Source organism: Macaca mulatta, chromosome 2 (genome assembly GCF_049350105.2).
Source record: "Macaca mulatta isolate MMU2019108-1 chromosome 2, T2T-MMU8v2.0, whole genome shotgun sequence".
Lineage (NCBI taxonomy): Eukaryota > Metazoa > Chordata > Mammalia > Primates > Cercopithecidae > Macaca > Macaca mulatta.
In genome coordinates, this window is record NC_133407.1 from 140837211 (window position 1) to 140864181 (window position 26971).

The 26971-nt window shown below is 39.6% G+C and overlaps 1 protein-coding gene and 1 long non-coding RNA gene across 3 annotated transcripts in view; one reads left to right on the top strand and one right to left on the bottom strand.

Annotated features, from left to right (window-relative positions):
• The first annotated feature begins 410 nt into the window (after window positions 1-410).
• CNTN4 (contactin 4) overlaps window positions 411-26971 on the top strand; it is a 975901-nt gene continuing 949340 nt past the window's right edge. For both annotated transcript variants that reach the window (XM_028844377.2, XM_028844378.2), the window contains exon 1: window positions 411-533. The gene's annotated coding sequence lies outside the window, so the exon portion shown is untranslated. The remainder of the gene's footprint in view (window positions 534-26971) is intronic.
• LOC144339537 (uncharacterized) overlaps window positions 11631-26971 on the bottom strand; it is a 41356-nt gene continuing 26015 nt past the window's right edge. The window contains exon 3 of the long non-coding RNA XR_013414565.1: window positions 11631-11856. This is a non-coding gene — a long non-coding RNA (uncharacterized LOC144339537). The remainder of the gene's footprint in view (window positions 11857-26971) is intronic.

Genomic DNA, 26971 nt, shown 5'->3' on the forward strand with positions numbered 1-26971 from the left:
AGAATCGTCTCGGCTTATCCCTAGCCGCTGAACAGCACAACCCCTACGTCGCTGCACGTTGATAATCTTCTCTTGCCTAAGAATCAGGAGAGGTGCCCTTTCCTAATTTCGCGCGTTGGGGACCTGGGGCTGCCTCCTCTCAGCAGCACCTAGCAGGTGCTGCGCCCCAGCGCTCTCCTTCTCCGGCCGCGCACTGAGCATGCCCGGCTCCGGCTGCGCGCGGGCTCCCGGCCTCCCGCGCCTCTCCTCCTCCCCTCTCGTCTCCCGCCCCTACTCACCCGCCCGCGCCTCTCCCCCTCCCCGCGATTCTCCCCCTCCCTGCGGCTAAGGAGCCGGCAGCCTGAACTCCGGCGCGCCAGGTTTTTCCAGCCGCCGCGAGCGCCAGGAGGGAGGGGAGCGCCGCACCAGACAGAGCACTGGGTTCAACACCAGGATTGGTTACAAGTAGGGAGCTTTCGCCACTACACCGGGCCCCTCGGACTGTGCCGGCGCGGCACCCGAGGCTCTCGCCAGCCCAGCGCCCAGGTGCTGAGGTAAGTGAGGCGCGAGCTGTTTGGGTCCGGCTCCGGCGTGGGCGCGCAATGTCCCGGGGACCTGGCTCGCGGATTTGGGGGGAAAGGGCAGGGTCCGCGCAGGCTGCCTGAAGGACAGAGAGGCTTCCTGGGGCTCTCACTCCTGCAGAGCTGGACGACGTCTATGGGGCCCTACAGCCCAGAGCCTGACAGCCCTGCAGGGTCGGACCAGCGGGAGCTGAACGCCTGAGCCCAGAAGGACTCAGGGCCCCGACGACGCCACCGTCACCCCACAGCGACCCTTCTTCTCCTTCTTAGTCAGAAAATAAGTTTGTTGCGCTGCGAGGCAGCCACAAAACAAGGAACCCAGAGCCCGGAATGCTTCGGGAACCCTTAAAATCAGCTCCTCCAACCGGTTCTGGCCACTGCCCCTTCTCCGTGCGCCCTCACCTCTGGCGCCGGGTTCTTGGCGGGGGTTTTCTTCTGATAGCCCAGTTACAGCCCACAGCAGAGGGAGGCGAACTTGGGGTTTGAAGGGAATTGGGACTAAAGGAACAGGAGCTCGTAGCCGTGATGGAAGGAGCCGTGTGGAAACAGACACTGATTTTTGGAGCGTCCACTGTGTGCCAGGCTGGGTGCTAAGCGCTGGGGCTACGGCGGCGAGTGACAGACCAGGTGCCTGCTCTTATGGAAGGTACCTGACTCCCCAGTCTCTGCCAGGGGAGCTTGTGGGGTGGCATTCGTTTCCAACAACTTCTGGGGGATTTCCAGTTTCTTTTGAGGGGCAAGACAACCGTCTTGTCTCCTCCCCGGACCCAGACAGCAGCGAGCTGTGCGCCAGGCGCCCCACAGACACCAATCCACTGGCGCTCCTTCTGGAACGGAGGGCTCAAAACCTTCGTACATTTTCTCTCTTGTGCTTCGTGTATATATTTTACTATTTATGAAAGGTGTGGAGGTGAGGGTAGGAGGACGTGGGCTCCTGAATCTCTCTGAACCAGCCAGAGAGTCGGCTGCATGAAAACATTTTGCAGCACAGCGGAGCTCCTGCGAGGAGGCGGCTTCGCGCATCGGGAAGATAAGGCGGTTGCTTGCTGGCCAGGGTCTCCAGATTTGGTGCGAAAAAGCTTGCGGAGGTTGTGTAGGGCGAATCAATGTGACTGAGCACCTTGGGTGTGTGGTCTGCGTGGAGGAGAGTGGGCTGGATCTTGAGGTGTGTTGGAGCTTTATTTGTAAAGAGGAGTTCCTGAAAGGAATGTTCGTGGAACTTTTTCTAGTTTTCCTGCTGGAATCAACATAGGGGCGGGGACATGTTTGTCAGAGTAACAGTGTCATTTAATTGCATGGGAAGCTCTTGCAGTTTACTGTAGTGGGAGCTGTATAGTTTAAGGAGTAACGCCACATAACTGAGTCGTTTGGACACCCACGTAGGATAATTTGGAAAGTGCTTGTATTTTTTTTTTTTTTTTGAGGTTTGTGGTTTATGTCCTTTACGGAGTGGGGTAGGAGCGTAAAGACTGTGTAGGTTGCGTATGAGCAGGTCCACACAATAGCGTTCCCAAGTCTGGCTAATAGCAAGTTTGTTCTGTCTTTCTCTGTCTCTACCCAAGTGGGTGAAAAAGAACAGTGTGTCATGAGGACAGGCACCTTGAAGTGATTTGGGTGGCATTCATGAGAAAATTCACATGTTACCCATAAGTTTATTCTTGCTATTGTTATCTTGATTTCTTTAAAGATTTTGTGGGAATCTCTGCAATGGGTCGCAGGAGTAGGTAAGATTGTAAGGATCAAAAACAAGTTTCATGAGACTATTATATTTGCTACCTTATGAAATAGCTATTGATTTGTTTGTTGAAGCTGGTTTCAGCTGCTCTGTCTTGTTGAGGAGAGATGATGATGATAAACCTCATTGTTTTTCCATCTGAACCCTGGGAGGTAGCTGGCAAGGATGGAAAAACCGACCTTTTCAGTTAAAAACTAAGAGTCTAAGAGAAGTGACTTGTTTAAGGGTGCGTGTCAGAGCCACATGTAAGTTTCAACAGAGGTAAATTTTCTTATTTGCAGTTTTTTTTTTTTTTTTTTTTTAAACAACACTTTTCAGTTTCTTTGAGTTGTAAAACTTTTCAAGTCAATTGGGAGTCAATTCAGTACCTTTTTCCATAGTCATTTCATATTGGCAGATAATTAAGAGTGATTAGAGAACAAACCTTTCAAATGATGTTGGATTTTTTATCATTCACTTATTTTATCTACTTCTGTCTCCTTTTTGTTCAAAAGTAGGTCTTCTGATTTCTTTTCCGCTCTAAGCACTAAATCTTTTGGCTGCAATTTTTCTTCTGAAATGTATACAGGACATCCATTCCTTCAATTTAGGTCTTAAAAAAATAAAGCTTCTCAGCAGAAAATTCCCATGCATGGTACTGACTTTTCTACAAGTTTGTCTGATTATGATTTTAACTTGTTGGTTTTTCTTTGTTATATTTGAAGACAGACATAATATACATTAGCTTCAATCTCTCTTATCTTAAAAAATTAATATTTTGTACAAACTTGCTTTTATATTATTTTAGTTGAATGAACCTATTTCATATGATAGGCGGGGGTTGTCTCTACACACTGATTTTTTTGTTCTTTTTTGTTCATTTTTCCCTATAATGCTATGTTTTAAGCCTAGTGAAGGAGGCAAGGAGGCAGGATTTACTGCCTAGATGTATCGATCTTCATTATTATTGGTTACTATCAGAATATATCAATAACATTTATTTATAAACTGAAGACATGCTGTTATATGATACACTACTTGTAAAACACACAGAAAAAGAAACAAAAAAAGATGAATAAAGCAAAAATTATGAAATAGAAGTTCTCATGCTGTTGTTATGTATCCCAGTGGATCATTTTGCACAGCCCCTGGGGTGTGTACCACACTTTAAAGATCACTGCTGGTTTGATATTTTTAAAATCTTTCTCTCCTTATCTCTGCTGTGCCGTTCATTATCTCTGATACTCTAGCCAGTTGTAAAACTGCTACACTTCTATATCTTCTGTAACAAATAGATTAAGCACACTTGTTGTCCTGTCATGGACTCATATGTGGATAGAATGAGCTATAAGGGATGAATGCGTTTTGGAGATGTCATCTTAGATCTCCCAAAGTAGATACACAGGCAAATTTTTAAAAATGGAGTTTCAGTTTAAAGATTAAGTACCAATGGTCAGGAAGTGAAGAATCCAAGGAGTAAATGAGGGAGGATCGGAAGGACACTTTCCACATTGCAGTGTTGTGTAGAGGCTGGAAAGTTCATAAACCTTGAAGGAGATTAACCCAGATCCAAATCTGGCTCCATCATTTATGACATTTACAGTGCCGGGCAATGTAGTTCCTTAATTTCTGTGAGCCTGAGTTTCTTTAGCTATAAAATTGGTATAACATCTATTTTAAGGCATCATGATAGGGATTAAACATGAGAGCGTGAGTCAACATGGGTCAAGAGCTTGGCTCTATTAGATTGGCTTTTTAACAGCTATAATGGATCCAAAAAGGATACCGCCTGAGATGTGAAATATATTTATTTCTCGGTTGTATGAAGTCCCAGAATGGGTGATCATGGCAGTACTCCTTCAAAGTGTGATTCAGAGACCCAGCCTTCATCTGTTCTGTGCCCTTGCCATCTTCAGCAGGGTCACCGTGCTTACTTGCATCAAGCCATTGGAAAGAGGAAGACTTGGAAGGATGTTAATTGCCCAAAACTGGAATGAGTGCATATTACATTTCCTTACATTGCACTGGCCAGAACCCAGCTCTTTGTGGATGTATGTTGCTATTAAGGAGGCTGGGAAATACAGTCTAGAAATGTTATCCAGGAAGGAGAAGAAATTGTTGGGGGAGCAACTAGCATTTTCTGACATTTTATTACTATATGTGATATTTCTTCCATATTCAGTGACTGTTACTTCCCTTTCTTCTACTAACCCTTGTTTTTTTTTTTTTTTTTTTTTTTTTTTTTTTTTTTTTTTCTGGTAGAAAAACTGGAATGGATACAATAAATAATAATAGAAGCAGTTAATACATACATAGTGCTTACTATTTCTGAGATACTTTTTAAAGCACTTTGCCCTACTTTGCCCTTCTGTTATTATCTCTGTTGTACAGATGAGGAAAACTAGGCATAGAGAAACTAAGTTATTTGTTCATCATAGCTAGTAAGTAGCAGAGCTGGGATCTGAACCAGGTTCTCTCTCTCCAGAATTGATTTTTTTAACAGCTTTTTTTGCTTTTGCCTCAATACTTTTCTTATTTAAGCCATTGGACCACTTTTTACTTTTGCCTATATATAAAAAATGTTTCCAGGAGAATTTTTTAAAATACTAAAGTAGAAAAGAAAGATGTAATCCGTAACATACTGAGGTTTGCAAAATTATTTGTTATTTATGTATTTATTTATCTTTATTTTCTGCATGACCAAGGGGACTGTATATATATCCCAGGTACCCCTCTAAAAGAAAATGATCCCTCTTGTTCTCATCCTGTTGGCCCATTTCCATTAGAGAATCTGCCTCATCTTATGTTTCCTATGTATTTGTCTTTCATAAAAATGCCTGTTACAATTTCGGTTCCCAATGGCTGCAGTGGAAATGTGTCGTGGTCAATATTAAGAGTATACTTTTTGCTAAGATAGTTGTTGTTCCAACATTAAAGAGTCAGTTTTTTCCTCTTGTTCAGTATGTATTTGTTGCATCTTCACAATTAGTTAATGATATATATCTTCTTACTATGTAGGTAGGCATAAATACTGTATACTTACCAGTCACTTCTTTCCCAGGAGCCCCTGTTCATTTCCTCTTTAGTTTCCTTGAGCCTCATGTCCTGAGAAATTTGCTTTTTTTTTTTTCTGAACTCCTTTCTTCCAATTTTTCCCACTTCTGTGCCATTTATGTCTACGTGTGTGTGTGTGTGTGTGTGTGTATGTGTGTGTGTTTCAAGCCCCTTCTTATGATTTAATGGGGTTGGAGGGCTGGAAAGGTTTTCACATGCTTACTGTCATGTTTTCAGCCAAATTCCACAGGGCTTTGTAACAGGCTAACATGAGCTGCTATAATAGATAAGCTCTTAATTTTCAGTTACTTATTTTAACTTTTTACTTCTTGCTCCTGTGTGGTAGTTCAGTACTCGTAGACTAGGTCCTGATTGAGTGGCTGTCCATGGGGTCATTCAGGGAATCAGGTTCCTTAGAGTTTTGTGGCTTTGTTCTTCTTTAAATACCTAGAGTCCTCATCATTCATTCAAGATACAGAATGTGAGGCGATAAATAATCCAGAGAAGTCTCATTGGAGGTTGTTGTAGGTACAGCCTGCAAGTGGTTATCATGACTTCTGCCCATATTCCCTGGGGTGGACCTCAGTCATTTAGACATCCTTTGCTACAAGGGAAACTGAGAAGTGGCATCTGGCAGAGTGCCTGGGGGAGAAGGGTGAAAGGAAAACAGGTTTGGTAAATAACTAGTCAGTCTTTGTCATAGATTTCCAATGACAGCATGTGAGAATATCAGCGAATTCTCTAGGTATGGGGAAAAGAGAGCATGGAATTTGGTTATTTGGCTAATAAATGCCCATTCCCTTGCTTCTTTTTAGTTTTGACCTCTATTACTATCCCATTCTTAGTGCATATGGTCTGGGTGGGATTCCATTTCCCATTTAAGGATTGGAGCATGGGAACCAGGTCTTGTCGGGAAGAGCATTGACTTTTCCTGTCCACAGTAATTGCTTCTAGAACAGAACAGACATGGCCCCAGTGAGAACCACTGCAGTGAGATGCTTTGCTTTTTCTCAGTGGCTCTAGTTGGGTTCCATGCATGCCCTTGAACTAATTCCTATAGATAAGGAGATTAGAACCAGGGAGCATGTGGGCCTGCCACTGCTACAGCTGTCTTACCACCAAAAAAAGAACCTAGAGCTGCTGGGGTCACCACATATTACTTGAGAATGAAGCCAACAGAATGGTAGCAAGGGGCATGATGGAGCAAAACCAGCTCCTCTTGCATCATGTGAGCCCATTAATCTGGCTATGTCTAAAGTGAGTTAACCTGCTATATTAGGCTGTTCTCACACTGCTATAAAGAACTGCCTGAGACTGGGTAACTTATAAAGGAAAGAGTTCAATTCACTCAGTTACACATGGCCTCAGAAAATTTACAATCATGACAGAAGGCACGAGAGAAGCAAAGGCATGTCTTACATGGTGGCAGGCAAGAGACACCAAAGGAGGAAGAGCCCCTTATAAAACCATCAGATCTCATGAGAACTCACAATCTTGAGAACAGCATGGGGGAAACTGCTCCCACAATACAATCACCTCCTACCACGTCCCACCCTTGACATATGTGCATTATAGGAATTACGTTTCAATAGATGAGATTTGTGTGGAGACACAGAGCCAAACCATATCATTCTGCCCCTGGCCCTCCAAATATCATGTCTTTTCACATTTCAACATACCTTCCCAACAGGCCCCCAGAATCTTAACCCATTTTGGCATTAGCTCAAAAGTCCACAGTCCAAAGTCTCATCTGAGACAAGGCAAGTGCCTTCTACCTATGAGCCTGTAAAATAAAAAACAAGTTAGTTACTTCTGAGACACAGTGGGAGTACAGGGATTGGGTAAATATTCTTATGCCAAATGGGAGAAATCAGCCAAAACGAAGGGGTTACAGGCCCTATGCCAGTCTGAAACCAGGCAGAGCAGTTAGTAAATCTTAAAGCTCTGAAATGATCTTCTTTGACTCCATGTCTCAAGTTCAAGTCATGCTGATGCAGGAGGTGGGCTCCCACTGTCTGGGGCAGTTCCGCCCCTGTGGCTTTGCAGGCTACAGCCCCCCTCCCAGCTGCTTTCATGGCTGGAGTTGAGTGTCTGCTTTCATGCACAGTACAAGCTCTCAGTGGATCTACTATTCTGGGGTCTAGAGGACCATAGCCCTCTTCTCACAGCTCCACTAGGCAGTGTCCCAGTGGTGACTGTGTTGGGGGCTCCATCCCCCATTTCCTTTCTGCACTGCCCTAACAGAGGTTCTTCATGAGGGCTCTGCCCCTGCATCACACGTCTTGCCTGGACATCCAGGCATTTACATACATCTACTGAAATCTAGGCAGAGGTTCCCAAACCTTAATTCTTGTCTTCTGCACACCCACAGGACCAATACCATGGGGAACTTGTCAAGGCTTAGGACTTACACCTTCTGAAGCAACAGCTTGAGCTATACCTTGGCCCCTTTTAGCTACAGTTGGAGTGGCTGGGATGCAGGGCACCAAGTCCCTAGGCTGTGCACAGCAGGGGGCCCAGTGCCTTGCCCAAGAAACCGTTTGTCCCTCCTAGGCCTCCGGGCCTGTGATGGGAGGGGCTGCCACCAAGATCTCTGTCTTGCCTTGAAGACATTTTCCCCATTGTCCTCGCTCCTCATTACTTCTGCAGATTTCTGCAGCTGGCTTGAATTTCTCCCCAGAAAATGGGTTTTCTTTTCTACAGCATCATCAGACTGCAAATTTTTCAAACCTTTATGCCCTGCTTCCCTTTTAAACATAATTTCCAATTTCAGATCGTCATACTCAAGTTTAAAGTTCCACAGATCTCTAGGGCAAGGGCAAAATTCTGCTAGTCTCTTTGCTAAAGCATAGCAAGAGTGACCTTTGCTCCAGTTCTCAATAAGTTCCTCATCTCCATCTGACCTGGACTTCATTGTCCAAATCATTATTAGCATTTTGGCCAAAACCATTCGACAAGTCTCTAGGAAGTTCCAGACTTTCCCACATCTTTCTCTCTTCTGAGTCCTCCAAGTCTCTAGTAAGTTCGAAACTTTCCGACATCTTCCTGTTTTCTTCTGAGCCCTCCAAACTGTTCCAGCTCTATCTGTTACCCAGTTACAAAGTTGCTTCCACATTTCAGGTATCTTTATAACAGTACCCCACTCTCTGCAGTACCAATTTACTGCATTAGTCCATTCTCACATCGTTATAAAGAACTACCCAATACTGGGTGATTTATAAAGGAAAGAGGTTTGATGGATTCACAGTTCTCTATGGCTTGGGAGGCCTCAGGACACTTAAAATCATGGTGGAAGGGGAGAGAGAAGCAAAGGTATTTCTTACATGGCAGCAAGCAAGAGAGAGTGAATGAGCAAAGGAGGAAAATCCCCTTATAAAACCATCAGATCTCGTGAGAATCATTCACTATCACGAAAACAGCATGAGGGAACTGCTCCCATGATCCAGTCACCTCCCATCAGGTCCCACCCTTAACACTTGGGGATTCCAGGGATTACAATTTGAGATAAGATTTGGGTGGGGACACAGAGCCAAACCATATCACCTGGTGATTTTGCAGCTCCTCAGATTCATAAATTACCCTTTGACGTGAGCTGATTTGGGTTGGATTTTTATCACTTAAAGTGAATACTGATTTATTAGACCAAGCAAAAAAGAGGAAAGAATACTGGATAAGGATGGGAGTGGGGGTTTTATTTGTTTGTTTGTTTGTTTCCCTGAGCTCATCTTCTGTTACTTGGGTTGTGTGCCTAACAGTTCCACTCCCTTGTAATGCATCAGACTTCCAGTCAAGAACCATTTGGCATATCCCTACCCAGGCACATAGAGCTCTCACTAAATTATAAATCCAAAGGTGTTAATTATTCTCAAAGCTTATCTCTCCTTACAGTGTTATGGAAGGGAAATGAGGTGAAATCACATCCTCAGGCTTAATACCCTCTTCCAAGATTGCCTGTGGTCCCTCCTGGATGATGCTTTCTTTTCCAGCATTACTTCCCTGTTTCTATCCTCCCTCTGGCTTGCAGATCAACTGTAACAATCTAATCACCCATCCTGGAAGTTTTCATGTGACTTTTTTTTTTTTTTTCATGACTTTGTTTACATTGCCTGTCTCTTTGGTCTCCTCTTGCTGTCCTTTTCTACTGTGTTTATTATAGTTTGCACAATGCTCAACTCAAATGTCACTAAGTTAAGCCTCTTTCAATACTATTGAGGCATAAAGAATGGCTCCGTCCCCTGTACATACTCTCACTGTACTTGTTTCCATGCCACTGATATAATATCTGTCATAACAGTGACCATCTCTCTTGCTTTTCCCAGGACAGAGGGGTTCCCAGGATGCTGGACATTCATTTTTTAAACCAGGAAAGTCCTGATCAAGCCAGGACAAATTTGTTGCCTTGCCTTCTACATTGTAATAGCTCTCATTTCACATGGCACTCAGTATAATGGAAGTTCCTTGAGACGGTGGATAACAGCTTGAAGTTGGGAGGCAAAATTTTTACCAATCCTAGATCCATTTTGTACTAGTTGTGTGATTGTGAGCAAGTAACCTAACTTTTCTAGGTTACAGATTCATCATCTGTGTAGTAGGATAATACGTGCTTTGTAGGGTTGTCAGGTAATTAAAAGACATCATAAATTAAATCACTTAGTTTAGTGAAGGACACATCTATAACACTGTCTAAGGCACACGAGTTTTGTGAAGATTATGTAGAGTACTACATGCAAAGTACTAGTAGTACGTGCCCGAATCCTAGTAAGCATCTGGTACACAGTTTTTGTTATTGATTATTGTTATTCACCTTTAAGTATCTCTTGCCTAAAACATAGTAGATGCCAAAAATACAGTTACACTCAGAGAATATATGTTCATGGATCATAAGCGTTGTTACTCAGAGTTTGTGGTAAGTGGGGCAAGCAAGTCAGTGAGAGTGATTAGGAAATATTTGCGATAATTACTTGGTCTTTGAAACTGGAAAAAGCTGGAATTGACTGCAGGATTAGTTCCTTTTTAGAAACCGTTTGTTTTTTCTTGCATATTTAAGCCAGACTCAACACATTTTCATAGTTTGGAAAGAAAATATTTTCCATATTTGGGCAGGATCAATATCAGTGTGTAGCCCCTAAGTACGTATTTTCATTATTTTTATTAATTAAATAAAAGTGGCACATTTGGGGGACCAAAATGCAAATATTTTGTCTTTTTTTTGGTTCATAAGAAAATGAAGGTTAGGGCAGTAGAATCACTACTCCATTATTAATCATCATTCTATAATGATCTTGAGTTTAAAAAAATCATATAAGTTTTTTTGGTTGTTGTTCTTAACCACAGTAACATATTCTCTCTACCTTTGGGCTGAACTTTTGTTTATAAAAATACTTTGTACCTTGCACACTTGTATTAATATAAATCGTGAGTATCCATGTTGCCTGTGCCTTTCAGGTTTGTCATGGAAATTTCCAGTGAGGACAGGTGTTGCATGTGTGCTTATGCTGAGATGGGTCCAGTTTGGACAAGAAGACAATCAAACAAAACAATGATATGACTCAAATCACCAAGTATGTTCTGTAAGACTTGATTCTAGGCACACTGCCATCATTTTGAGTTGTGCAAATTTGTATTGTTATCTATATTATGATGGGTCTTCAACTATTAATTATAAATATGAATTTTTTAGTCTTTAGTCACTCATTTGATTAGCTATTAGCTAGATATTGATTCTAGACTCCTTACAGATTAGTGAACTAATTGGGAGTCCAAGCATTATTTTTAATGTATTTAATTGGGTGAATGGCAATTTCATAGAGACAGTGATTACTTAAGTTGCACATCTAATTCTTAGTGAAAAAATTATAGTACTAACAAGGTCATCTAGAATTCTTGGATCTAAGTAATGGTAAATGAAAGTTTGTTTTTAATATAACAATAGCTTTTAAAAATGGATATCCCTGTAAAATGTATTCATTTTCTGCTTAAGCAGGTGACTAAATATAATTTACTTCTTGATGACACGAGATCACCATGATAAACATAATTTGGTGGTTTAGAATAGAGTATGGGCCTTGGAATCAGACAGACCTGGTTTGAATCCTTGTTTTGTCTCTTACTAGCTGTGTGATCTCAAACACGTTCTTACTTTTTCAAAGGCAGTTTTTAAAATCTGTGAAGTGAAATCTTACAGATAGGCTGTGAACATTAATGATATACATTTAAGACTTTAGGGCAGTGTGCATGGCACCTTGTAAGCATTAGGTAAATGAGCCCTATACTACCATCTTTACCACTTAAACAGAACGTAGTATCCTTAAATGTTTTATGTATTTGTTGTTCATTGTTTCAACATTCTTTGACACATTTCCTGTGACACTGGGGGATGCAACAGGATCCCATGGAGTACAGCTGGAATGTTGAGACCAACACTGGTGACCTCTGTCTGCTTTCTGCTGCCTTTCAGACAATCGTCATATGTATCTTTTGCTTTGGTGAACTAGCCTTTTCTACTTACTGTTTCCTACCATTTGTGAACTGGAAAAATAAAATACACAAGCTGTTCAAACATTCTTAGTAAGAGTAAACAGGTTCGGAGTGAGACTGAAGCGGCCTGTTTCTCCCCTCCCTGCCTGTTTTTCATGTGTGTGTGTGTGTGTGTTTGTGTGTGTGTGTGTGTGTGAGAGAATAATGGCATGGATGTTTCATATCCATTTTCACCGTACTCAGTTTTACCTCCCTACTTCCTGGCTGAGGTACTGAGAGTAAGATGTCACTATACCATAGCAGAAATAGAAAATAACCTGCTTTGATAATATTGTGACATGTATTTGTGATATGCTTTGCAGCGGCATCATGTTTGTGAAAATTTCTGTGTTATAGTGTGGAATGTTGGCTATCTTACCTATAGTACAATAAACTTCATTCAGAATCCTGTGCTTAGAATAATACAACATAGTCTACGGTATAAAGAGTTTTTCTTTTCTATTTTTTTCATCACGTTTCAAGGTCTTACCAGTTACTAGAATCTAACTTAAAAGCCTTGGTATTTTCCTTTCATTTTTTTTTTTAAACCCAGTGGTCAGAATTCCCGATAAGAAAACAATTATGGATACTATTAAGGTGGCTGTAATGTGTGTATACGTACTGTGAGGTCATTGACAATTCACAGTTCTGTTAATTCTACTCAATTCTTGTAATAATTGAAATTCACCAGTATATTATTGTTTATAGTATGTGGTATAAGTGAAATTAATACTTTTCTTTTAAACATTAGTATTTTTAGAGAAGAACCTTTTCCTGTTCTTCTGAATTAATGAATTTTTACAAATTTTTATAGGTTTCTTATAATGTGGCTACTTAAATCAACATATTAAGGTAAACTCTTAAGAAAAGAAATATAATATAATGTACTCCCCAAAATAATGAATCCCATGTTTTAGGTTGGTGTTTAGTCTCCACAGCTGGAAAACACTATTTTATGTGATATATAGGAAAGGCTGGAGGCAGACTTGGTGATTTAGAATGACTCAGTGATTCATATCCTGTCTCTACTGCTTATATATTTAATATATATACAAATCTATATTAATGTTGGTATGTAACATTAGATCAAGTCATTTAACCTGTTTTAGCTTCATTTTCCTCCTACATATAATGGAGGAATTCCTGTAGGGTTGTGAAGACTAAAGTGACTTAATTGTATATATACATAGCCTTGTGCCAGGTGTATAATTAGACCTTCCCTAAAAATGCTGTTTATCATTATGATTTTACCCTTTCAATGCATTTATTCAATATGACGCTTGTGTTGTAGATGAAATATGTGGATGTTATGATTTACAAATACGAAATTTCATTATTTTAAAATACTGTATAAAGTGATTTATGTTTGCTTCTGTGCTTTTATCTGCAGGATAGACAATGCAATCCTCTCTGTGTAGAGACAGAGGAAGGCAACATTTCCATAGTGCGTTGTTTTATGGTTGACTATTATTGCGAGCCACTGTATCAGAACTGAGATGAGATTAGCACTATTTGAGATTTCATTTTGGAGAAATGGTTTTGGCTATGGTCAAGAATCTTATTTATTAGAAAGAATGAATTACTGAATAGGCTCTCATCTGTATTCTTTCTACTTCAGCTATAGCCCATCTTGCCATCCTGTAAAAGAAATGCTGACATGTGACAGAGGAGAAATATAAAAATGTTTCCAGTTGCTTTCAGTCAAATGTGATTGAAATTTTATAAAAGATTTACACATTTTTTATTTGTAATACTGACAGTACTGGGAAATGAATTTCTGTTTACTCCAGAGAATAGCAGTCACTTTATAGGTGCTTTGAATTTTAAAACTTAGCAAGCATAACAACAATGACTGGTATATTATTAGCATGCATGTAAGAAGGAGTTTAACATATCTGAAGAGAAACGTGTTAATGTTATTTTACTTCCTATGTGTTTTTACAGCCTTTCAAGAATGAAACATTGGTAGTAAGTTTGTTTTGAATGTTTCTCTGTTTCATCTTTGTATGTTGGTTTACTACCTATTGTATGGGATCCAAAGAATGTTTATATCAAAAACTGTTTTGTTTAGAGCTCATCATTAGACCTCATTACTTAGATGTCTTAATTACTTTTATATGTTTCTTTCTGTATTTCTAACACATACAATGGGAATTTACTGTTTTCCATTTTTTTTCTTCTGGTAAGTTACTAAGCTAACTCACATCAGTGTCTTAATTCCTGGAGAGAGACCCCCATCCATTTATGTATATCCTATAGAATCTGATTATGGTCTCATTATGGAAATTGGCCTGACTGCAGGCTTCTAATTATTCATGCCCTAGTATTCTCCCCTGTTAGATAATTTCCAAGATGCACTCTCTACTATAGTTTCTAAGTAATTCTTCTGAGCACCAGACCAGTATTCATGAAAGACCTAAAATATATACTTTCAATGGAAAGGATGGTAGAAATTCAGCCAATTCTGCTTTCTTAGGCTTTTAGATATTAAAAAGAGCTATAGAAATATAATTACACTGATGGATTTCACTACTCTCAATTGCCTGAATTACCAGGGTTGAGCAACTGAAGCGGGTGGAAGGGCTGTTTCCCTTATATCTGAATATAACATAATAAATTGTCCATCAATAGGGACTATTTGAGTTTGATATTGATCTTTGATGTTATGTATGCTGCATTTCATTGATTAAAAGCATGCATTCTAGTTGGGTCTAGTTATACAGTCTAAGTACATGATCTATAGTTCAGAATAGAGTATCATTTATGTAAGAAATTTGCCCATGGCTGTGATATAATTGTAGCCCATTGATTGGCATCTCCAAGGAGCTTGTGAGAAATGCAGAACTTTTTTCCTCACCCAGATGCACTATATCAGGATTTTCATTTTATCAATAGATTTTTATTAAAGATTGATAGACATTGATTTGCATTGTATTCTTAACTAACTGAAACAACTGGTTCCCTGCTACGAGGCCTAAATGTCAAGCATGTATATAGCCTGCTTAATTGTATAGTAAGGACCCAATACTAAAGGATGAAGGATGTATACAGTTGAGTGTGGCCAAATGATAATCAGAGTCTATATCGTTTAAGACACAGATACACAAATTTTAAAAAATGCAGGTAGAATATAGTCAATATGAATGGAATAGACAATGCTTTGAAAATCATTGGAGGGAGGCTTTATCATTTGTGAAAACATGTTGTCATCAGTTTTTGCTTGAAGCCCTTAGTGGGGAAATAACTCAAACCATTTTTCTTTATGCTGAAGGTCGAGAACCCCAAGTATCACATCTACCATCCCACTCATCAATGTGATTGGTCAGCCTTTACTGAGGTCCTACATAGACAGTTTTAAAGTTAGACTTCTTGCACATATATAAGGCATGTTACTTGTGCTTTCAAAGAGCTTTTTGCTTGATGTAAAAAGAAAACTCAAATTACAGTGTGATATGGAATATAATGGTGGTAGTTTCATTGATATTATGGGAAATAATTGATAAGATAAAGAAGAAACATGAGCAGTTTTCAGATTGGGTTTGGAAAGAGCACTTAAGACAGAGGGTGGCCAGGTGGTGGCTCACACCTGTAATCCCAGGAATTTTTGAGGCCGAGTTGGGCAGATCACTTGAGCTGAGGAGTTTGAGACCAGACTGGTCAACATGGCAAACCCCGTCTCAAAAACAACAAAAAAATACAAAAACTGGCTGGTGTGTTGGTGCACACCTGCAGTCCTAGCTACTCGGGAGGCTGAGGTGGGAGGATCACTTGAGCTAAGGAAGTTGAGGCTACAGTGTGCTGTGATCCTGCCACTGCACTCCAGTCTGGATGACAGAGCAAGACCTTGTCTCAACGAATAAATCAATAAATAAAATTAAGAAAGAAGGTATAGTATGTACAATGGCCATGGACTTATGAGGAAAAATGGCAGAGAATGCCAAAGGTATGAGTGGACGCTGGGGTATGGGAGGGTGGCAGTAGGGCCTTCACTTACATAGTGTCATAGACTAGAATGTGAATGTTATCCCAAGAGTTGGACCACCAACAAGCAATGACTGTGACTGTTGCATTATGGCATTGTGCAAAGTAGCATCTCTAGCAAATGGGACAAATTGGGGAATATGAGGAAATCGGGAGATACTCTTTATGTTGTAGAAAGCCATTGCAAGATTTTAAGGGGCTGGGGTGACATCAGATTGTTAACTCTGAAGGATCTGCCTGATTTCAGTATAGAGAGCTGAATGACGGACTGGGGGTGGTATGTGGAGTGACATCCATAACCTGTCTAAGCTTTGAGATGTATGCCTGGTCTATGATTAGTTATTTTCTATTATGTCTCACGTTAATTATGGAGGATAACAGTCAACTGGGTATGAAAGTGCATTTGCATTTTCTATATAAGATATTTATATTTGCTTAATGTATTTCATATTTAATTCCAGTATGCAAAGGGATTAACAAGTAATTTGGGGCTTAAATTAGAGAACCAAGAAAATAAGCAAACAACAAAGGTTATTATGTACATAATGAAAAAAAAATCTCACAATGTAATTAAGTGCTTTTATATTGTAATATGAGAAGACATCTCATGTAAGTTGTAGGTTTCCAAATGGACAATTTCAGTTGAGTACAAGGCACTCTTTTTTTTCCTCAATTTAAAAACATGTGAATGTTTTATATGGCAGAGGTTTATATGATAAGGTAGACAGTGCTGATCTGCTGACCAATATATTTTCTGGCATCATTCTGTGTTTCTCTCTTGTGACTGAGGTGCATTCCTTTGCTAATAACATTTGCTGTCCTTAGACATTATTAAAGGAAATTTAATGTTGTTTGACAACATTTCAAGTAGTAGCCATTGATATTGTAGTGGACATTTATTTTTAATCACAGGAACAAGTTTTATTTTCTAACAGCAAAACCTCTTCCCCTGTTTGCAGTCTTGTTGGATGATGAAACCTCAGCCCACCCTCCTAATAGGAAGTGGACCGTGAGGCCTCTCTGATGAGCCTCAGCCAGGCTCTTCTCATTGCTCCAGTACATCATGCAGGCATGTGACCGAAGTTGCAATGATCAGACCCTCTCCTCATATGTAGAATCTTGGGCTCAGTAACATAAGGATGAAGAAATGGTTAGTAGATTTATGCTTTTTGCTGTGTCAGTGTCCTGGCCTGACTGAACGTGGTGTGTGGTCCAATATTAATGGTATCTCCACTGAGGGCTTTGGAGCTGCTTGGCCATCAAGTTCTTCCTTCTATTCCATGCGATCTTAATATCCTTTTGATAGTCTCTTTTTGCTTAGGTTACCAGAGTTGGTTATTCTTGCTTGCAACCAAGGAACTATAAAGAGAAATGGAGGTTTTTCCAGGTAACCCTGTTTATCCTCTTAGCTTTCTGTTAGGAACATCCACAGCACAAGACACACAAGTTACCTATTCAGCGTGCCTTTTGAGGCCTGTCTAGGACTTTGGAAAATTCATCCCCTTAAACAGCCCATGGCATTTTCCACAGTTTATAGTAAGTACTCACATCTCTGTATTCTGCAGAATGTAGAAAGGTACCTTGCAAATTAGGTGTGTAAATCTCTCTACTTGCTTTTCAAATTGTGGTGTATAGTTTTATTCAAAGGGAATTCTAACATTCCATACAACCACAGCTGCCATGTTGCTTCTTTTAAAAGCTTGTGCCTTCTCTGAATAATTCATATTGTCCAGTGCCTTCAGATTGTTTCATAAAATCAACACCTAAAAAGTCCCTTCTTGTTCTAGCTAATACTTAAAGACTCTTTTGCAAATGTGTTTCTAGAAATTGTTATCACCGTTAGGGTGGGCATTTAGCTTTTTGTGCCCAGCCTGTAAACTTGGTCTTATTAACTCTGGGAACCATGAGTCTTGATATTTATGCAGTGATACTTAAATATTTCTCTAAGGTGCTTTATAGTAACCTACATGTAAAGCCTCTGAGTTTAACTTGGGCCTGGCATTCATAATTGGGTTGGACCCCAATACTAATTATCTTCAAATGCTCTTTCACACATAGCCATCACCACTAAACTCTTATTCAGCTAATGTTAGAAGCAAAGCATTGCAGGAGGCCTCATATCTAGTGGAAAGACCCGTTCCTGTCCCCAGCTTGGAAGTGGAGGAGGGGGGACGTGTTTATGGAACTAAATATAAACTCTATAGGGTAATTGCTACAAAATGTGATCCTCAGAAACACCTGGGAGCTTCGAAAGAAAAGAAAATTTCACAGCCCCACTCTAGATAATACTGAATCAGAGTGTCTGGGAATGAGTTTTAGGAAACTGTAGTTGAATAGGCTCCCCATGTGATTCTGATGTTCAGCCAGGTTTGAGAGCTAAAGCATGTTCTGTGGAACACTAATTCTACTAGGTAGATATAAATAGGATTCCCTTTAAAAATGTTCTTAACAAAAATGAACTTAGGAAATTCAGGATTTTAAAACAGGTTTTCTTACATGAGAATTTTTCAGAATCTTTATGTGCATTGTGAAATGCATGTTTCTAAAACTTACTTGACTATGGAACAATCTTCCTTCTCTATCCCCCTTGCCAACTTCCTACCTAACACAAAGACTCTTTACTAAATATCTAATGTTATAGCTTTCAGCCCTGGCTGCTCATTAGAATAATCCGGTTAATCGATCTGGGGTTGGGGTGGCTTCTGTGTGGGAGAAACAAACTCAAAATGCGTTTTCTATTCTCTCACTCAAAAACAATCAATAGAGAAGATTTTTGTGACCAAATGTGTGGGGGAATCCCCCACACATCAAGGAAGCAGTCAGTTTTCCAGTGGACAATAAGTCAGTGTCCTCTAATTCAGTTCAGTACTGACGCTCTCTACCTAGAGATAGTCTCAGATCACAGAGGTTGAGGGCTCCGTCCCACAAGACTGTCCCCCACTCCCAATGCCAAAGGCAAGCCTCTGGTTGCCTGTTTTACTGGCACTTCTAAAACAGACCAGCTATAAATTAGTGTTCCCACAACCCCCTCCTCCTTGGGTTCATTTAATTTGCTAGAGCTTCTCACAGAGCTCAGGGAAACACGTTTACTGGTTTATTATAAAGGATGTTAGAAAGGAAGAGATTCAGAGGGTGAGGTATTGGGGAAAGGCCCCGGAGGTTGCATGCCCTTTCTGGGCACACTACTCTCCAGGAACCTTTTGTGTTAAGCTGTCTGGAAGTGGATCTGAACGCTGTCCTGCATTTTTCTGGAAGCTTCATTAGGAAGCTTCATGATTGATCAAAGTATTGGCCATTGGTGATCAACTTAACCTTCCGTCCCTCTTCTAGGAGGTTGGGGGAGGGGGCTGAAAGTCCCAACCCTCTAATTATATCTTGGTCTTTCTGGTGACCAGCCCCCATCCTGAAGTTACCTAGTAGCTGCCAGCCATTCATCTGCTAATTAGCATACAAAAGATTTTCCTTTGGAGATTCCAAGGATTTTAGGAGTTTTATGTCGGGAAATGGGGTGTAGAACAAACACATATATTTTACCACTTCACAGGCTAATGGAATATTTTAAAATTTCCCAGGTGATTTTATTAGACACACAGGGTTTAGGATCATAGATGCAATGTAATTTTCTTTGGACTACATTTTGGATAATTTATTTATTTAACAATGTGTTCCACATCACCCAGTTTTTTTAGTTTCACATCTGTCAGGTGGCTTTACTCAACTTACATATGTATCATCATATTTTCAGGGTTTGTTTTTAAATATCTTTTTTTCTGATTATGATAAAAACTTTTTCTTAGAAAAAATACCCCAGCTATTACAGACGCTCTTAGATAAAAATACATTGGTTGTCTAAGTGAATTTTAATCATAATGAGTAGTATTAATTGAACATTTACAATGTACCAAGGAATTCACTAAATGTTTTTATTATATTATCTCATTTAAACCTATAATAATCCTATGAGCTAGAGGCTGTGATGGCCTCTGGGTCCTAAATCAGAAAACTGAGAATCAGAAAGTAAGTTATTTGTCTCGGGTCATGCAGCTAATAAATGTCAATACTGATATCATATCAGATCCCAGGTATACCTGATTGTGAACTAAAGCTCTTAACCAATTTGGAATCCTGGTTAAGACAGAAGCTTTTATGTTTAGTGATCAGTGTATGCTTAAAACCCCTTAGTATGTACACGTTACTTTCTGAAGCACATTTTATTGCAAGGAAGGTGAATCTTCACAAATGATGGGGGTTTAGGAAAGTATTCCAAATGTTAAGAACCATTTTAAAATGGGAAGATTTTCAACCAAACATTTGCATATGAATGTAAACAGAATTTTTGTAGTTATAGTAGATTGGTAATTTGTGCGTGTAAATTATATGTTGTTCATTAATCTGAATATATTTGAATATTCCAAATTCACTGTTTACATATATTTTTCCTACAGATAGGCTTCCAAATGTTGCTAAACTTCCAGAAAATATCAAGTTTGATGGTTTTTTTGGTTCCTCTGGCCAGAAATTTAAACAAAAATAAAAGAATGATTTTGACTACTGGCAATAAAACTCAGTGAAAGGCATTTATGTACGGGTTCAAATGCATGCTTATTAGTCACTCAGAACATGATGTTTCATTTTAAAAGTACATGCCTTTGCATCTTGTTATGACATTTAGAAAAAGTTTTCAGTTGCATGTCTTTCATTTTGCCAGAGAAGATAAATTGACTAATATGTAAATGACATTACAGGGTCCAAGTGTGATGGTTATTTTTATATGTCAACCAGTCTAGGTCTGGATATTTGGTCAAACATGTCTGGATGATGCTATGAAGATATTTTAAAGATGAGATTAACATTTAAATCAGTGGACTTTGAATAAAGCAGATCCATAATGTGGGTGGGCCACATTCAGTCAGCAGAGGGCCGTCAGAAAAAAATGATCTCCCAGGAGAAAGAATTCTGCTAGCAGACAGCTTTTGGTCTCTGGCTGTGACATTAACTCTTCATTGCTTGTCCAGCCTGTTAACCTACCCTGCAGATTTTGTGCTTGCCAACCTCCATAATCACGTGAGCCAATTCCTTAATGTGTCTCTTTCTTTCTGTCTCTCTGTCTCCATGTATACATCTAGTCCATCCTGTTGGTTTTGTTTCTGCGGAGAACCCTGACTACTACACCAAAATCCCTTATTCTTCCTGTATAAGAAAGTTTCTCTAGCTGTTTTTAGCAAAATTTTATTTGGATGTCCTTATCCACAAAATCCACTGTTAGACTTTTGCAGAATGATGAGTGATGGATCGTACCAAATACTGAAATCTCCAACACTACTGATGTTTCCCTAGGCATTGGGCAATTTCATAGATGCCATATAGAGTAAATGCGAACACAGAAAGTTCAAAGATGGAATTTGTTACTCCCTGGAAATTTGTAGTGGTATAGGCTTCCGGGTGTGGCTTTTGTCTTCCAGTCCAAGTAGGATAATTTAGAGAAATGGGAAAATAGTCTATTTCTAGAATCCACTTCATTTTTCCATTTAACCTACAGATAACAAGTGCTACTAAGCCATAGGACCAAGCTACCTATGGGTAGAAAAGAAAATAAGTCAGACATGGAACTTGCCATCATAGAGCTTAGGGTTTGTTAGGGGTTACCCAAAAAGAGTTAAACAATTAATACTTTAAAAAATTATAAACTGTATAGGGGCTCTGAAGGAGAAAAAGTGCTGAGATGGAGCAAAATGTGGGCAGGATCTAGTGTAGGTGGCAGAGTCAAGAAAGGCTTCTTGGTAAATGTGAATTTTGAGACCCCCAAACTTGAGATGAAACTAGCCATACAAGGGAAGTTGTATGAAACTAACTAGGGAAGAAAGTTCCAGGCAAAGAAGACAGCATGTAAGGGGCAGTAGGCAAGTAAGAGCTTGACTCATAACCTGATTTACATTTTAATGTACATAGGGAAGAAAGTTCCAGGCAAAGAAGACAGCATGTAAGGGGCCGTAGGCAAGTAAGAGCTTGACTCATAACCTAATGTACAAACAGTCAAGTTGTCAGGGGTCAGGAAATTCTTAGACTCAGCTGAGTGAAGGAGGCTCTAAATAGAATCATATAGGATAAATAACACTGGGTAAATGAGGATAGTTTAGCTGGATTCTACTTTGAGAGTATGTTAAAGGAGAAACATTAGTTTCACACTTTACTAGTTTTTAAATGTTTAACTTCCATATTATTTAAACTACAACATGAGGCATTTAGGTTATATATATATGTGTGTGTGTGTATATATATATATTTTTTTGTTTGTTTGTTTTTGAGACAAACTCTCACTCTGTCTCCCAGGCTGGAGTGCATGACATGATCTCGGCTGACTGTGTGGTCGCCTCCTGGGATCAAGCGATTCTCCTGTCTCAGCCTTCCAAGTAGCTGGGATTACAGGCGCACGCCACCATGCCCAGCTAATTTTTGTACTTTTAGCAGAGAGGAGGTTTCTCCATGTTGTCCAGGCTGGTCTTGAACTCATGACCTTAGGTGATCCGCCTGTGTCAGCCTCCCAAAGTGCTGGGATTACAGCTATGAGCTACTGCGCCTGGCCGATAAATAATTTTTTAAGTTTGTGTACGACTATCACGAGTGTGGGACTGCTAGCTAAGGCTGGCTCATAAATATTCGTCTAGAGATCTTAAAACTGAGTGAAATACCGTCTAAGTGAATTTTAATCATAATGAGTAGTATTAATTGAACATTTACAATTTACCAAGGAAGTCACGAAATGTTTCTATTATCTCATTTAAACCTATAATAATCCTACGAACTAGATACAGTGATGGCCCTGGGTCCTAGATGAGAAAACTGAGAATCAGAGAGAGTTAGTGTGAGGCTCCTCATACTTTGGGAGGCTTTCTCTACATCTGAAGCCACTTGAAAGTCTAGACTCACTGACTTTGTGAATTTTAATGACTTCCTTCCTCCCTCCTTCCTTCCCTCCCTTCTTCCTTCCTTCTCTCCCTCCCTCTCTTCTTTCCTTCTTTTTTCCCTTCCTCCCTTTCTTCCTTCCTCCCTCTTACCAAATACTAGAAGTCAGTACAGCACTGGATATGGTGAATATATAATTTCAAGTATAAGAAATTATATGCCCTGTAATCCCAGCACTTTGGGAAGCCAAGGTGGGTGGATCACGAGGTCAGAAATTCAAGACCAGCCTGACCAGCCTGGGTGAAACCCCGTCTTTACTAAAAATACAAAAATTAGCCAGGCGTGGTGGCATGTGCCTGTAAACCCAGCTACTCAGGAGGCTGAGGCAGGAGAATCGCTTGAACCTGGGAGGTGGAGGTTTCAGTGAGCTGAGATCACATCACTGCACCCAGCCTGTGCACACCACTGCACTCCGTCTCAAAAAAAAAAAAAAAAAAGTATGTGGCAGAGGACCCATATCCTCCAGTCCTATAGAATTGTAAGTTGGTTACTATAGAACTTGTGTTGTATTTAGAACCTTTCACTGAAGAATATAAGCAAATGTCAAACTCGTAACTTGGCAGAGTTTCCATTTCACAGTCTGAAAAACTGAAGTGTACAACCTTTATTCTGCATTGTTGAAATGAAGAGGAAGAGTTAAAGGTAATTATCCATATAATTTGGAAGAAAAAATGTCTCCTTCTGCTCAAGAAGTGGTGTCTGATACCTTGATTAATTTGTTCTGGTTACTAATGTTTAATTTCCCTGGATAGTGTCTGAACTTTCCATTTCAGTTTGCCATTTTAGCCCTTTGTATTTTAAAATTATTTTTCTTTAAAGGTTATTTGTCTATGATTGCACATTTTAATAGTATGAAAGGGTACCTGGTCAAAACTGTTTGCCTTTTGTCGCTTTCTGCTCTTTTCCCTAGAGACAATGTTACTATTATTTGTTTATCATTTCAGAGATCTTTATTGTTATATGGGCACGTGTAACTGATTTGGTCAGTTAAAAAAATCTGAGTGCTTACTATAAAAAATGATGGCATGGAATATTTTTCTTCACTTAAAGATGTATCTTAGATGTCAGTCTACATTAATCTGTACATAGCTAATTCTTCCCTGCCAAGAGTATTTATTCCTTTGTATAAAGGCCACAATACTAGAACTTGCTCACAATAATTTATGTTCTTTACAGACTTTTGCTATGATAAACAATATCTTTAAAAACATGTGTGATTATATCTGTAGGATAAATTCCTGAAAGAAGAATTGGAATTTGTTTGGTCAAAAATACTGTATTGTACATTTAAAAACTTTTATAATTATTTCCAGATTGCCCTGCAAAGAAATTATCATAATTTACATTCTCAAAGCAAGGTTGTCATAACGTTTGAGTTGATGCTCCTTGGCAATTAATAGATGTTCATTTTACAATCTGTCAACATTTGCAACTTTCACAAAGCCTCACAAGTGATCATGTACCCAGGTAAAACAGCTTATGTTAGGCATTCTTGTGCAAGGTTTATGGTTGACTGTTGTTCTCATTCTTTCCATTCAATAAGAATGGAATTCTCATTCAATAAGAGCTCACTGAATGTCTCAGTTCAAGATTGCCATGTTATATTATGAGATATTGGGTACTGTCGGTGAGACTTGGCATGACTAGACAAGCCATACTGGTCTTTGAATTACACAGCAAGTAGAAGCCGGGACAGTATGTTCTTGACATAAGGTATCCTCAGGGAAGTGATAACCTAGCTGATCTTCTAAGAACCCTCAGCCAGGCACAGTGGAGTTTATAGTAAATTTAGCTCTTTTTGAGCATTGACTGTGTGCCTGACACCCTTGCATATTATTTCTAATCTTTACAACAACCTTCCAAAATGGGAATAACTATCCTCACTTTGTAATTTTGGATATTTAAGTTCAAAAAGGCTGAGTGCATTTCTCAAGGTCACGTAACTATCCCCTCTGCACCGCAGAGTGACATAGCTCTGCCTGCTTCCAGAGGAGTTTTCCCTTTTATTGCATCATTGCAACTGACCATCAGAATCACTTGACTTTACTAATTTTTTATGCATTAAACAGGTTTTTCTGGTCAGTATCCAGGCAAATTTAGGCAGTTCTTGTTTGGAAGGGTCCCTTTCTTTGGTTGGTCCAGCCTTTGCACCCCTTTACTTAGATGGATGCTCAGATGTCTTTGCTACTGCTCTGTCCAGCTGTGGTATATCCTCCCATGCTGACCCTACTCTCATGTTTCTGAACTGACATCTCGCAAGATTAATTGAGATGCTGTAGTTTTCTAGCACTACACTAGCTGTAATTAGTCGCTGACATATGATGATTTATTGTAGGGGATTCCCTTAGAAATTTACCTTGTGTTTTGGGACCAAGAAATGATTGTTAGAGTTTCGGACTTACAGCTCTTGTCCTGTACCACTTAACTAATCAAAACTATGTTTGGGATGACCAGACAGCTTGATATCATAGCACTGGTCAACCTGACTCTGTAAGTAAAACTGCAATGTGTGGCAAACTAAAAGCACTGAAGATGGTGCATGGCTAAATTAATTCATCTTGATTAGGCCCTGGCAAATTTTTAAATATATAATCAGATATAAGAATTTAAGATGTGGGATAGTCAAAGCCAAGAATCCAGGAAAAATTCTAACAATTCCACAAAGACAAAAAGCAAAGATGCCAGAAGACTGTGGCCAGGCTTGCTTGTGGAATGAAAATAAAGGGAAAAAAATCACTTAGCAGTAGATTAACGATATACCCTGTCAAAGAGTGTGCCAGAAGTCATGTAAAATTCCCAACCCTCTGACAGATTTTGGAGAGGTGATGAGAGTGGGGGGAAGGGATTATCTAAAAAATATGAACAAGGCAGTAATGCGGGATAAGATGCCAGCATCAACTTCCACTGTCACTTCTCAACCCTGTTAGCCATGCCACTGAGGTCAATCAGTATGTTATTAAAAAGGGGAGTTTTAGGTAATGATTACTTTCTTGGCAGATAGAGGATTCTTTTATCTTTGAGGTCATGCATTTTTAAAAGCCTTTGTCTGCATAGATTTATTTAAAACACACACACACACAAACACACACACACCCCTTAAGCTAGGTACGATGGCTCACACCTATAATCCCACACTTTGGGAGGCTGAGGCAGGAGGACCCTTGAGCCCAGGAGTTCAAGACCAGCTTGAGCAACAAAATGAACTCCTTGTCTGAACAACAACAACAACAACATTATCTGGTATGGTGATGCGTGACTGTGGTCCCAGCTACATGGGAGGCTGAAGCAGGAGGATCCCTTGTGCCCAGGAGGTTGAGGCTACAGTAAGCTGTGTTCATGCTACTGCACTCCAGCCTGGGAGACAGAGTGAAAAACAACCTACCAACCAACAAAAAAAACAGCTTGATTAAAGTGTAGTTGATGTACAAAAATCTACACATATTTAATATATTCAATTTGTGAATTTTAATATATGCAGAGATCTATGAGACAATCAGTACAATTAAGGTAATAAATATATCTGTTCTCTCCAGAAGTTTCTTCCTGCCCCTGCTTCATGTTTTTGCTGATAAGATCACTTGACATCTATTTGCTTAACAGATTTTTAAGTGCATAAAACAGTATTGTTAACTATAGGCACTATGTCGTGCAGCAGATCTCTAGCACTTATTCATCTTGCATATTGAAATTTTATACCCTTTGTGTCCTTGAACAATAACTCTCCATTTATCCTTCCTCTATAGGTTCTGTAAGCCATCATTCTACTCTTTGTTTTGGAGTTTGACTATTTTAGATGTCTTATATAAGTAGAATCACCTAGTATTTGACCTTCTGTAACAGGCTTATTTCACTTAGCATAATGTCTTCCAGGTACATGTGTGTTGTCACATATGGCAGGATTTCCTTCTTTTTCAAGGCTGAATAATGTTCTATTCTATCTGTGTGTGTGTGTGTGTGTGTGTATGCATGCCACATTTTCTTTATTCATTTATTGATAGATACTTAGGTTGTTTCCATATCTTGACTATCATGAATTAAGTAAACTCCAATGATCATGGCAGTGCAGATATCACTTCTAGATCTAAATCTTTGACATCCTGACTTCAATTCCTTTGGGCACAGATTTCTATGAAGATTTCTTTTTTCTTTTTCTTCTTTTCTTTCTTTTTTTTTTTTTTTTTTT